A 14394-nucleotide genomic window follows, 5' to 3' on the forward strand; every position below is an offset into this window, starting at 1 on the left:
CACTGACCGTTTGTCATCATCTTTATGGGCACGTGATTAAAGTTTCCACACAGGATAAAACCCATTTGGGGAGAGGACTTCCTGATCAAATCGACAGTGTTTATGAGATAATCCACAGTGTTATGCGGAAGTGTTTTCTCATTTGCCCATGGTGGATGGTAGAGTACTCCCATTACCAGAGTTGAAACTGAGCTGGGGAGTTGTTTAGGAAGGAGCCGAAGCCACACACTCAAATTCCTCTTTCTCTAGGTCAGTTCTTCTCTTTGCCTGCATACTGTGATTCACATACATAGCCACGCCCCCTCCTCTCATCCCCTCTGGACCTGTCTTTTCTGAACAGATTATCTTGTTAGAAAATACACTGCTCCAAAAAATAAAGTGAACACTTAAACAACACAATGTAACTCCAAGTGAATCACACTTCTGTGAAATCAAACTGTCCACTTAGGAAGCAACACTGATTGACAATAAATTCCACATGCTGTTGTGCAAAAGGAATAGACAAAAGGTGGAAATTATAGGCAATTAGCAAGACACCCCCAAAAATGGAGTGATTCTGCAGGTGGTGACCACAGACCACTTCTCAGTTCCTATGCTTCCTGGCTGATGTTTTGGTCACTTTTGAATGCTGGCGGTGCTCTCACTCTAGTGGTAGCATGAGACGGAGTCTACAACCCACACAAGTGGCTCAAGTAGTGCAGTTCATCCAGGATGGCACATCAATGCGAGCTGTGGCAAAAAGGTTTGCTGTGTCTGTCAGCGTAGTGTCCAGAGCATGGAGGCGCTACCAGGAGACAGGCCAGTACATCAGGAGACGTGGAGGAGGCCGTAGGAGGGCAACAACCCAGCAGCAGGACTGCACATTTGTGGCCTGCTGGAGGTCATTTTGCAGGGCGCTGGCAGTGCACCTCCTTGCACAAAGGCGGAGGTAGCGGTCCTGCTGCTGGGTTGTTGCCCTCCTACGGCCTCCTCCACGTCTCCTGATGTACTGGCCTGTCTCCTGGTAGCGCCTCCATGCTCTGGACACTACGCTGACAGACACAGCAAACCTTTTAGCCACAGCTCGCATTGATGTGCCATCCTGGATGAACTGCACTACCTGAGCCACTTGTGTGGGTTGTAGACTCCGTCTCATGCTACCACTAGAGTGAGAGCACCAGGAAGCATAGGAACTGATAAGTGGTCTGTGGTCACAACCTGCAGAATCACTCCTTTTTTGGGGTTGTCTTGCTAATTGCCTATAATTTCCACCTTTTGTCTATTCCATTTGCACAACAGCATGTGAAATTTATTGTAAATCAGTGTTGCTTCCTAAGTGGACAGTTTGATTTCACAGAAGTGTGATTGACTTGGAGTTACATTGTGTTGTTTAAGTGTTCCCTTTATTTTTTTGAGCAGTGTATATTTCATCTGGGATATTTTTGTGGGCCCAAGTTTCAGTGACACATCCAATGTCTGCATTTACGGATTGAAGAAGCAGTTTAAATTCATCCACTTTGTTAATCAATGACCTTGAATTAGAAACATTCTGAGTCTGTGGCATTGACATATTTGCGACATCACATAATTCAGTTACTACTCTGCATTCACGTGAGCGATTGTGTTTTTGAAGTATTTTAGATCTGTTACCTTCTATTATTTAGTATTTTTCCTATGTCTGCCCTTACCAGCTGTAGTCCCTCTCATCTGGCTTCTGGCGCGCATTATCCCAAAGCACTGAAGTGTCTCGGATATGCGGTGCGTTTTTTGTAAATTCATAGAAAATGTGTTGAGTATTGCACGTTTGTACAATCCATCGTTATCAAAGCCATGCTTAATCCTTTAAAAGAGCAAGGAAAAGTCTGCAGTGCGACAACAAAAAAACGATAAAAAAACAAATATTTCAAACATTGTAACACATGTTACTTTCAAACGGCTGCCTGGAAGTGCCACCAGGTATTACTTGGTGGGACGCCAAAAGCGGGAAAGAGTTGGTTAGGGTTGGTATAGGCTGGTTACTGTTTAGTAAGGGTTTGGTTAGGGGTTGTCCACTCCAAAGTGGACATTAGGAGTTGGTTGGGGTTGGTCTAGGTTGGTTAAGGTTTGGTTAAGGTATGGTTAGGGGTTGTCCACTCCAAAGCGGACATTAGGAGTTGGTTGGGGTTGGTGTCGGCTGGTTAAGGTATGGTTAGGGGTTGTCCACTCCAAAGCGGACATTAGGAGTTGGTTGGGGCTGGTGTCGGCTGGTTAAGGTATGGTTAGGGGTTGTCCACTCCAAAGGGGACATTAGGAGTTGGTTGGGGTTGGTCTAGGTTGGTTAAGGTTTGGTTAAGGTATGGTTAGGGGTTGTCCACTCCAAAGCGGACATTAGGAGTTGGTTGGGGTTGGTGTCGGCTGGTTAAGGTATGGTTAGGGGTTGTCCACTCTATAGGATAAAGTGGGAGTTGGTTTGGGTTGGTGTAGGCTGCTGGTTAGGGTTTGGTAAGGGTTTGATTAGAGGCTGTTCATTCCACAGGGGAAAGTGGTAATTGGTTGTGGATGGTGTAGGCTGGTTAGGGTTTGCTTTTGGTTTGTGCACACCACAGGAGAAAATGGTAATTGATTGGGTTGGTGTAGGTTGGTTAGGTTATGGATTTTCCACTCCACAGGGAACAGTGGGAGTCAGTGCCTTACCTTCTTATACCGGGGGTTGGGGAGCTGTTCCCCAGCAAACATAAACCAGGACCATGTCGAGAGAGAGGAGTGCATGCAAGAGAGTAAGGTGGAGGAAGAGAAACATAAGAAATATGAAGACTTTAGATAGAGAAAAACAACAGCATGCCTTTGAAGAAAAGAAAAAGTAAGGGGGAGTGGAAAGATAGGGAGTATTGTCTGAACTTTTAAAACAAAAACTACAAAGCAAATAAATGCTTGAGTTTGGAATTTGTTTTTAAATAATAACCAAGACGGAATTTGAAAAGTGTGTTACAATGAAATTAAATGTTAGTTTGTATTTCACTTGTGAGTTGCTAGAAAGTTTACAGTTTTGAAACATTGTTACCTTGGAACTCATTGTTAGGGATTAAGTTGGCCTTGTTAAGGTTCTTTTAATTAACATTTCCAAATCCTGTTTTACAACAAAAGTTTGAGATATGAGTGGCACATTCTTCAGTCAGTGAGTCACATACTACTACATAACTGTTGCACCAAAGGCTAAACAAATAATGAGTATCATTACATAAAAAAAATACCAAATTAATATGGTGCCTGGAGGTTCAATTAAACATCCATTTAGCCAAGTTTAACACTTCGATAATGAGCTGCTCCAAATCCAATGCTGTCCCAAAGTGCAGGAGTTGGGGCAGGGGATAAACAGTTCCCCTATAGAGCTCTAACAGTCAAAATGCATGGGGATAGGGCAGAGTAGATAAGGACATTGACTGCCTTACAGCCAGTTCCTTCCTCATGCTATACAACTCATTAAACCCAGAATCAATTGGTAACATTACATCTCATCCGTGTTTAAACAATATGGGCAGATTTGTATATTGCTCAGTTGATTTTGAAATAGAACATAAACTAGTTGTAGCAAAGGTCAATTCCAAAAAATAATTTCTGCTCAACGTATGCAGTTTGGTTTTATGTTTAGGTGAAAACTCAAATGTTGTACTGACCCTTGTACGAGACTTGGCAAACAATTTTGTTATTAAGGTTGCCTTAGCAAATGGAGCGTTGGCCAATTCACTCAACAGAGTCCTTTTCCCAGTATCAGAAGTCTAGAGGTGTATAGGTCTGACATCATTGAGCAGGGCCCCTCTCTTTGCAAGTGACCTAGCTGCTATCACTAACTAATGAGAGTGACCCTTTCAGAGCTGTCACCTTCAAAGTACCCAAAGGTCACAGACAGGTGACTTTAATTGAGTTACGCGGGGGTGTGTGGTGTGTGTGTGTGTGTATATTTGACACGTTGAGTCAAATTGGGGTCGTGCGTACTACAGTAGGCGGACAAGCATGCAATCTCTGTGATTCATTCTAACGGAGTCTGGGAGACATTTAGTACAACAGGGGTGTAATCGTTAGTCCAAACAGTTGCAAAACTGAATGTTTGGCAACTAATACAGGTAGGTCCCTCCTATTTTGTTCCATTTGCTTCCATTTAAGAGACGTTAAGCAAAAGAATACGCCCCAGATTCATTCTGGGGACGGGGGGACGGACGGGGGGGAATCACCTCATGTGGGTCATGGGAGAATTTTGTTTTGTTATCTGAAGTCACAGCCATAATACTGCAGATTGAAGCATGAACAATGCTGTCGGCATTCCACTGAATCAGCCGTCAAAGCCACCTATCTAAGATCACGTTAGAGTTGTAATGTGACATGGGAGCTCTCCTTTGCCATTGCCTCCATCATGGCTTCTAAGAGAGAGAATACCCAAAGTCTATAAATTAAATCCTTTTAGATAGCTATGGTCTCACAGGATGAGGAGTAAGAGTTCACATACTGGTAAGAGGGTTGTCCAGTATGTTATGCGTAAAAACTCACCGTAAACACACTGCACACTAGCTTCACTAGAAGCATGTGGAAGGCTAGTGTGTGTGTGTGTGTGTGTGTGTGTATGTATGTATGTATGTATGTGTGTGTGTGTTAGCAATATTGTATCATCAATGCTCAATCCATCTTGGTTGAATCATTTTACAGATAAGGGATAACGTCATTAATAAGTCTTACGTGCCTCTTAGACTAACAGGTTTCTTAATGTTCATTATGGCTAGGACTGAAGTATGTGTCTCCGGATCCATTGAAACAGCATATGAAGTCAATATTGCCTGCAACATCTTCGTGGTGGCTCTCCCTCAAGCTATAATTAATTCAATGCACATCAAAACAAAGCTCACATCTACCACAGCTATCAGAAAATACAAGGTCAGAGAGTTTGTCACCTGTGTGTCTCTGGCAATGCTCGTTATGGTGAGGACAACTAAAGACGTCAGAGAGTTGAGACCGTCATTGCTGTCAATGCTGAGTGACAGTCCAGATAAAATGTGTTAAAATGTCCTCGCACAACCTATCTTTGATACGATGAAGCATTTGTCTCTTTATTTCTGCTACAACAAAACAGACACACGCAACAGCCGTGAGATCGCATGACAGGTGTCTTTGCATTAGAAGATAGACAGCAGCCTATCTACGCTCTGTCAGGCTGGAGACGAAGCCTCCTCCTTTATGATGACTGACTCTCTAAACTTCACAATGACTCGCTAATAAACTTGGGGGAGATAAAAACAAACAAGTTATCTCCCAGTTCCAGGAGCCATGGATTATTCCCGGGTAAACCACATGGCTTGAATGGGAATCTACAGCTTTGTTTTAATTGCGGATGTGCGTGGTCCAAGAACAGTTACCGAGATGGACGGGTAATTATCAGAATCATGTCACACTGGAGAGCTGGGTATGTTCGTCGAAGGGTGGAGCTGCACACTTCACATGTGATCGTGTAACTATGGAGTCTCAATTCACTCAAGTGGGCTCCAGTCTGTGTGGCCCCTTCCCCCTCTGTGCATATCTGAAAGCCCAGAAACTCCTGGGAGATTTGTTTTTAATCGCTGCAATTATTTAAGTGAAGGAATTCAGTTTGGCTTATTGAGATGCAGGAACAGATCATCTCATCTGATACACACTGGGAGAGACAGAGAAAGAGAGACCACTCCCCTCCACATTTGTCCCTCAGTCTGGCAATGGATACAGTTCAGGAGCCAACCAGTCTGCAAATAGCTGCCATCAATCAATTCAGGCTGGCCTGCCAGGGGCACCCACTCTCCTACCCACTGCCATGCCCAGTCTGTCCCCTCAGCTGCCAGCTACCCTCTGTGCTATCCAGCCACCCTGACAGATACAGAGCTACAGGATGGAGGGCCAAGCCCTGTCAGAGGCGCTTCTTTGTCTCACTGTTACTTCAACAATCTTCAAGTAACAATCATAGGCAATAACACCACAGGACTCCGGAGTTGGCTCAGGTCTCCCTTTAAGAGCACGCTTCTGTTAGCTGGAGTGGCTTTTGTTGACACTGAAGAGGAGGCTCTAATGTGGAAGGCATAAGTACCAAGCAGAGAAAATAAACAACGCAACCATATCATTATCAAAGTGAACTGCAATTCACTTTTGCTAATTATTGCATTTTAGGAAATCAAAACAAATCAATAAATGCCTGATGTACAATCTGACTTCTGGGTGCAATTTGGAAAATAAATGTCTAAGGTCAATACCCATGCAGTATCTTAGAATGAGTACGAATGAACAAATATGTGCAACAATGCACGTTTTATAGTCCAGCAATATATAACACGATAACTACGAAAATCAGTATTGCTGCATTGAACACTGACTCTGCCAGAGAAAGCGTGGGTGATTTTTCATCATCACACAATAGTAAACTTACTTGCTCTAGGAATGGCTCAGCATTAAATGGGGGGAAATGTGATGAATAGTGGAGAACCCTGAGGGGGGATAGTGAGTTTCACACATAAAAAGGTAGGTCTATGTGACCTGCGTCCCCTGTAGAGCACTAATAGCCAGCGCAGCTCTGAGGAATGGGAACAATTACTTTCTATTGATTACCACCCAGCAACAAATGAAAGCTTTTATTCTAGCATGTTTGATTTTAATATACTTTTAGCCCAAGGGCCAGTCTTCCAAGAGTCCTTAAGAAATGTAAAAACAAATATTGTGAATTAATCTCTAAAAGCTCTTTTGCCCAGCTCTAAGTTGGGGTTTGGTGGTCTGTAGGTGGCCTTGGTTCTGCTCTGTGTGTCACGACAGTATTTGTCTTTGACTGTATCCAGTTTATCATATATAGCGGTTGGTTTTTCAGAGTGGTGAATTTTATAAAAAATAATTAGTATATTATTTTCTATCATTTTCTTGACAGTCGGCCAATTGAGTGCATTATGTAATTATATGGAAGACCTCTTGTAACCACATTGCAGAACCATTTGGAATGCCTTATTTTGTGTTATCTGCATTCTCTTTAGGTCACAAACACATTACTCCAGATAGAGCAGTAGTTAATTTGACTATGGATGAGAGCTTGTGAGATTTGTTTAAGTATTTGCTCTGGCATATATTTCACAATCCTTCTGAGCATACAGGGGGTGCCGATGATTTTGTTGCAGATCTGTGAAATGTGTGATGACCAAGAGATACTGTTGTCTAGCAGCACACTTAACCTGTTTGGGCTGCAGGGGCAGTATTGAGTAGCCAGATAAAAGGTGCCCATTTCCAGGTGCCCAGAGACTGATATTCTGCAAAAGGTACAGTGATTGGACTGCTGAGGACTGGGGTAAAGTCATTTTCTCTGACGAATCTCCTTTCCGATTGTTTGGGGCATCTGGAAAAAAAGCTTGTACGGAGAAGACAAGGTGAGCGCTAATATCAGTCCTGTATCATGTCAACAGTAAAGCATCCTGAGACCATTCATGTGTGGGGTTGCTTGTCAGCTAAGGGAGTGGGCTCACTCACAATGTTGCCTAAGAACACAGCCATGAATAAAGAATGGTACCAACACATCCTCCGAGAGCAACTTCTCCCAACCATCCAGGAACAGTTGTGACAAACAATGCCTTTTCCAGCATGATGGAGCACCTTGCCATAAGGCAAAAGTGATAACTAAATGGCTCGGGGAACAAAACATCGATATTTTGGGTCCATGGCCAGGAAACTCCCCAGACCGTAATCCCATTGAGAACTTGTGGTCAATCCTAAAGAGGCGGGTGGACAAACAAAAACCCACAAATTCTGACAAACCCCAAGCATTGATTATGCAAGAATGGGCTGCCATCAGACAGGATGTGGCCCAGAAGTTAATTGACAGCATGCCAGGGCAGATTGCAGAGGTCTTTTGGCCACGACTGTACACCCATATACAGTTACTGACAATTGCTTCTAAAATATTACTAAATCATGACAGTAGACTAGTCTACGGTCTGATAAAAGGTTATGTTTTGCCTTTTGGAATTGGACACAATTTTGCATGCTTCCATTCATTAGGAAACTTTAATTCCTTAAAAAAATATGCCTAATTGCAGCTGCAATATATGGTGCTGCTAGTCAAAGAAGTTTATTGTCAATGAGATCAAGCCCAGGTGACTTGTCCTCAGGTAAGCACATTAATGCTTTGAGCACTTCATCAGTTGATACCTGTGGTAATGTGAAACTGCAGGCTTTTGATGATTTTGTCAATAGAATAAACAATGTCCCTTTCATTGACAGGATGACTCATATTCTGCCTGAGACTGTTCACCTTATTTTCAAAATAATCTGCAAAACGATTAGTAATGTCAATAGGTTTTGTTTTATATCCTCATTTACTTCCACAGTAGATTGATAGTATGTGCTGGATGTGCCCAGGAGGCCTTTTACAGTATTCCAGACTGATGTGGGATTGTTTTTGCAGTCAGTGAAAGCTAATTTTGTACAAAATAATAATACATTCTGATGATTCAGTTACACAGCATAGTTCCATGGGTTTCCTGTACAACATTATATCAGATTCAAATGACGAGTTAATAGCATGACTCTGACTCATATCGCTGTGTAAAAACCACACATAGCTCATTGTCTATCCATGGGGATGGGCTGACCTTCACAGTTTTTCTATTATTATTATTTGGGCATGGCGATCAACCGTCCTTGCAAAATGTTGTGAAACATTCTACTGCATGATTTATGTTGTCTTCAAGGTAGACCAATTTCCAAGGCAAATCATTTAAGTCATCAAGAAAATGTTTACAGTTCCAGTGCCTTGGAAAGTATTCAGACCCCTTGACTCTTTCCACATTTTGTTACATTACAGTCTTATTCTAAAATGGATTAAAAGAAAAATCCTTAGCAATTTACACACACAATACCCCATAATGACAAAGCGAAAACTGGTTACTAGAAATGTTTGCAAATTGACATAAGTATTCAGACCCTTTGCTATAAGACTCGAAATTGAGCTCAGGTGCATCCTGCTTCCATTGATCATCCTTGAGATGTTTCTACAACTTGATTGGAGTCCACCTGTGGTAAATTCAATTGATTGGACATGATTTGGAAAGGCACACACCTGTAAGGTCCCACAGTTGACAGTGCATGTCAGAGCAAAAACCAAGCCATTAGGTCAAATGGCTCTGAGAAAGGATTGTGTCATGGTACATATCTGGGGAAGGGTACCAAAACATTTCTGCAGCATTGCCTTCCCTAAGAAGTGGCCCCAATCATTCTTAAATGGAAGAAGTTTGGAACCACACATATTCTTCTTTCTGAAAGCTGTCCGCCCAGCCAAGCTGATCAATTGGGGGAGAAGGGCCTTGGTCAGGGAGGTGACCAAGAACCCAATGGTCACTCTGACAGAGCACCTCTGTGGAGATGGGAAAACCTTCCAGAAGGACAACTATCTCTGCAGCACTACACCAGCACTCCTCAGTAAAAGGCACATGGCAGCCCACTTGGAGTTTGCCAAAAAAGCACCTAATGATTCTCAGACCATGAGAAACAAGATTCTGTGGTCTGATGAAACCAAGATTGAACTCTTTGGCCTGAATGCCAAGCGTCAAGTCTGGAGAAAACCTGGCACCATCCCTAAAGTGAAGCACGGTGGTGGCAGCATCATGCTGTGGGGATGTTTTTGAGCAGCAGGTACTGGGAGACTAGTCAGGATCGAGGCAAAGCTGAACGGTGCAAAGTATAGAGATCCTTGATGAAAACCTGCTCCAGAGCACTCAGGACCTCAGACTGGGGCGAAGGTTCACCTGCCAACAGGACAACGACTAAGCACACAGCCAAGACAACAAAGGAGTGTCTTCGGGCCAAGTCTCTGAATGTCTTTGAGTGGCCCAGCCAGAGCCCGGACTTGAACTGGATCGAACATCTCTGGAGAGACCTGAAAGTAGCTGTGCAACAACACTCCCCATCCAATCTAATAGAGGTTGAGAGGATCTGCAAAGAATGGGAAAACTCCCCAAATACAGGTGTGTCAAGCTTGTACCGTCATATCCAAGAAGACTCGAGGCTGAAATCGCTGCCAAAGGTGGTTCAACAAAGTATTGAGTAAAGGGTCTGAATACTTAACCCTACTTATGTATATTATATTTATAAATTAGCAAAAATGTATAAAAACCTGTTTTTGCTTTGTTATTATGGAGTATTGTGTGTAGATTGATGAGGGGAAAAAAACAATTTAATAAATTTTAGAATGAGGCTGTAACCTAACAACTTGTGGAAAAAGTCAAGGGGTCTGAATAGTTTCCAAAGGCACTATACCATTCTTATAGCTCCTTTTACCACAATTTTGGGGCGGCTTTTTTGGGACCATTGCTTTATTAGTTATTGCAATACTACTATGATCGATCCAGCCCAAAGGTACAGATTTAGCCTTTGTACTTTTTTCTATATTACTGCAAAATATCAAATCAATACATGTTTCTGTTTGGTGGCCAAACCTGTTTCTGGATGATCTTCTGGTGGCATTAACCATTTGCATTAGATTTACACTGTCAGTGAATCTGGCAATCCTGGATTTGCTGCCATCATTGTCCTTCCAATTAATATAAACATCTCAGAGAATGTATAACTCTTTATTTTCATCAGAGGCATGGTCACATACTGTATTTCATCCAGGTAAGATACATTTGAACATGGTTGCCTGTACACACACCCCACCAAAATTGGTGGTTGAAATGTTAAATGAACCTGTAGCCATAGTACTTCTATTCATCTCTCAGTTTAAACGGTAAGTGAATCTGTATATATATATATATTGCAACACCACCACCTTGTCTGTTCCGGTCCTTTCTAATAATAGTATAACCACTGACGCTGACCTGTCCATCAGTAGTACAATTTTCCAGATGGGTTTCTGTGATTGCTAGAACATGCACGTTGTTGTTATGTACCAAGTCAGACTTCATTGGTTTTATTAGGGGGCTACACATGTTTAAATGGGCAATATGCACTCCTTTCTTTGATAATTGCAAATCAACAGAATGCGAAATTCTTGCAGATGCAGTCATTGTGTTTTTAGTGGAATGCGGGATTCAGAAGTCATGGCAAAGAAGGAATGAACTAAAAACAGCCAGGGGATCATTTTTGTGTCTCGGAACAGCTGGCCATTTATGTATATTTTGTCCACAACCGGTGCAACTCGGTTGCTCCGGCCCCTGTGTTCTTTCATGACAGAATATAGTACTTGCTTATGTCATGGGGAAAGTGGTCATTCATCCCATAGTTAGTTCCTTTTCATTCTCTGTCCCTGCTTTTGACCATTTCATTCTGTTTTGAAATGTTCAAAGCGCACAATAATTGTGCGAGGTCTGCCTCAAAGATTTCCCCATTCTATGCACCCTAGAGAAGGTGATTTTCTCCACCACATCGGGGGGCAGTTTCATCTTTTTCGTCATAAATTCCTTCACACTATACTCTGGTTTGATATTTTCTGTCTCAGAAATCCCAGAAAATAATAGATTGTACACCAAGCAGTGACTCCTTCAGCTTTCTGATCTCTCGATAAATTGTCTCAACTGCATTCTGAATGTTATATACGGTACCTTTGAAATATTAATTCTCCTTCTTCAGTTTGTCTATTTCCTTTTGGCTGAACTCCAAACAGGCTATCAGTTCTGAGACACTCTGTTGGATGGTCTCTAGCATCTCCAATTTCTCACTTTCTTTTGTCGAAAGACTCCAGCACATCCCTGGCACCGTCCATGGCCTCCATGCTGAAAGACTCTTTAACTGGTGTGGTCAAACGAAGAAGGCCGGAGCCGTGACTTTTTGCGGTGGGCGTATGACGGAGCTAGCTCGGATGTTGCCTTTGCCATGTTTCATGTCCGACAGGGCCTGGTAGTGGCGGTCTATAAAGCTTTCTAGCTCCTGGGTTGACTCTGACACTTCCAGTTTTTGGTTTAAAACATTCCCTACTACACAGTGTATCCTTGTGGATGGCAACATATGTTCATAGATACATCTATATTACTTAGATTGAGCAAACAAGTGTATTTTGCACAGCGAGAGAGGGACCGTACCACTGCTCACGGCCAGTAGTACTATCGGCCAAGATCCACTAGGTAGCGATGCTTAGCCTATCTACGCTAGCTTCGTCCAGAGTGGCTTGTCATGCTTGATGGTTCAGTCTAAATAAAACAGGTGATGGATCAAACAATGTAATGAAGTGCACTAGATAGGGAATAGGCCTCTGCTCTCTATCTTGAGAATTCTTTGTTTTGCATTATTAAAAGAAAAATAACTTTCTGTACTCTGTGTTCTTGGCAGAAATGCATCAATCCTGTAGTTATTTATTGACCATGCATGTCTTGAGTGTCTATTGAGGCATGGTCTTTACTTAAACATATGAATCCATGCCAGGGAAAAACACCCATCAATGTCTTCTTCTGGGAATGAAAGAAAACATTTAAAGAAACTCCAGTTCTCGACTCCATTCAACTGCTTATCTTACCAGTCTTTTTTAGTGTGTTAACTTTTGCACTAAAGATAGATGTCAAAATGTACGTGAAGCAGGTATTTAGTCTGTCACAAGTAATAAGAAATTTCCCCACCACCAAAGAAAAAAAGCTGAGTTTTAAAAGGCTCTGCTGCTGCATTTGAGTCTTTTTGTCTTTTTGGCATACATTCCAGTTATGTTAAGCGATGACAAGCACCCTAATGGGACCGAATACTCTTCAAACCCTCAAAACCTTGCAGAAATCCCAACAGTGAAAAAAATACAAATGTGTTTTTTTGTGTTCTGGTGAAGACCGCCCTAAAAAATGAGGCCATCCACAAGCCCAGAGGGAGCCTCTCTAGCACTCTCTCCCAGGGAGTCTCTCTCTGATGCTAGCCCAGCCGCTGCTCCAAGGCTTTGAGAGGAAGCCAAAGGAGTCGCCTGGAGCTCCCTGGACTGGGGCTTCGCTAGTCCGCTGCCAGGTACCAGAGCAGAAGAAGCCTGCTGCCTACTATGACACCTGGGGTTTCATGTAGAGCCTTGCACTGACTGTGACAGCTGAAATCCCAGAAGAAGTCACTAACCAAAGGCCTAATCTGGCAACTCAGATTGGCATGTTTGGTAGGGAGAAACTGGGGTGAAAGAGGGAGGTACTGCTTGAACTTAAAACCACAGATTTTCGTTTTCCATTGCAAAAAAAAATTATACAGTGTGCCCTGCTGAACATGACCCCAGTGTGTTACCCCTGTGACTTAAATTCTTTCCTTGGGGAATAGAAGGGGTTATTCTCAGATCTGCCAGCTGGTTCTCTTTGAGGAGAAAAGGGTATGTGGAAGAGGGCAAAGTAAGTGTCTGACCTGACTCTCCTTGTCTGGCATTCCCCCCCAAGCCAGCCAATGTGGATCTGGCTGGGTAAATTGGACCTACTTATCCTGAAAAGACAATTACGAGCAAGGTGGAAAAGGAAAATGGTCACTTCAACTTCGAGTGGAGAGGGAAAAGATAGCAGAGGCTCTGTAACTTTTTCCCCACCTTGTTGATTTGGATGGAGAGGCTGTTTGTTTGGGTTGGAAAGCATGCAGTCTTCAGTAAATAATCCTGGTTTCAGACATTCCTCTTGAGCCACCTGAGCCACTGCATTCAGATCCTGTCTGGCCTATTGCAGTCCAAGCCATGATACAATAGCTTGCAGTAGGTCACAGGAAATCCATTTGAGATCATTAACTAGTAAATGTCACAAATTTGGGTGAGCAACAGAGGGGAAGAGATATCTGACATCTCTACAGATGTTTCCTGCTTTGTTCTAGAGCCCAGTGAATGAGCTACTGAAGCCTAAAAGTAATCTTCAAGAGGAAGCAGTGATTATTTAAAACAAAACACAGTGAGGGAGACACGAAGAGATTTCCCTTCATGGGGGGGATTTGAGTGTGTGTGGATTTGAATGTGTGCGTGTGCATGCACATGTGTTATTGTGTGGGTTTGAGTGTGTGCATAAGCAAGTGTATGCATGTGTGTGTTTTCCTTTGTGTGTTTGTGGGTGTGTGTGTGTGTTTGTGAGAGCGTGAGCCTGTGCATGCACATGTGTTTTTGTCTGTGTTTTTGTGTGCGTGTGTTGACCTGTGTGTGTACTGCAGAGCTGCTGTAAGGACAGACTAAAGGCTTCGTCTGGATCTAGAGTAAAGTGGACAGCAACAGATGCTACCAGCAGCTTGTTGTCAGGGGAAATACCCTTCACATGACCACGGAGTGGCAAGAAGCAGAGAACACACATACACACCGATAGAGCCAAAACAAGCTGCCAGTGATCCCCCTGCGAGCCTCTGGTACATGTTTAGCTATGAGCCTGGAGTGTGTGTGTGTGTGTGTGTGTGTGTGTGTTTGAGACAGAGAAAGGCTATCAACCACCTTGATCAAAATATAACCATGTAGCATCATGGATGTCCGTGGAGCCTAGTTTATGT

The 14394-nt window shown here is 42.9% G+C and overlaps 1 protein-coding gene across 1 annotated transcript in view; it reads right to left on the reverse strand.

Moving 5' to 3' along the window:
* LOC129868134 (double C2-like domain-containing protein beta) overlaps positions 1–14394 on the reverse strand; it is a 184437-nt gene that overhangs the window by 82138 nt on the left and 87905 nt on the right. The window lies entirely within an intron of this gene.

This window comes from Salvelinus fontinalis, chromosome 13, assembly GCF_029448725.1.
Source record: "Salvelinus fontinalis isolate EN_2023a chromosome 13, ASM2944872v1, whole genome shotgun sequence".
Taxonomy (NCBI): Eukaryota; Metazoa; Chordata; class Actinopteri; order Salmoniformes; family Salmonidae; genus Salvelinus; species Salvelinus fontinalis.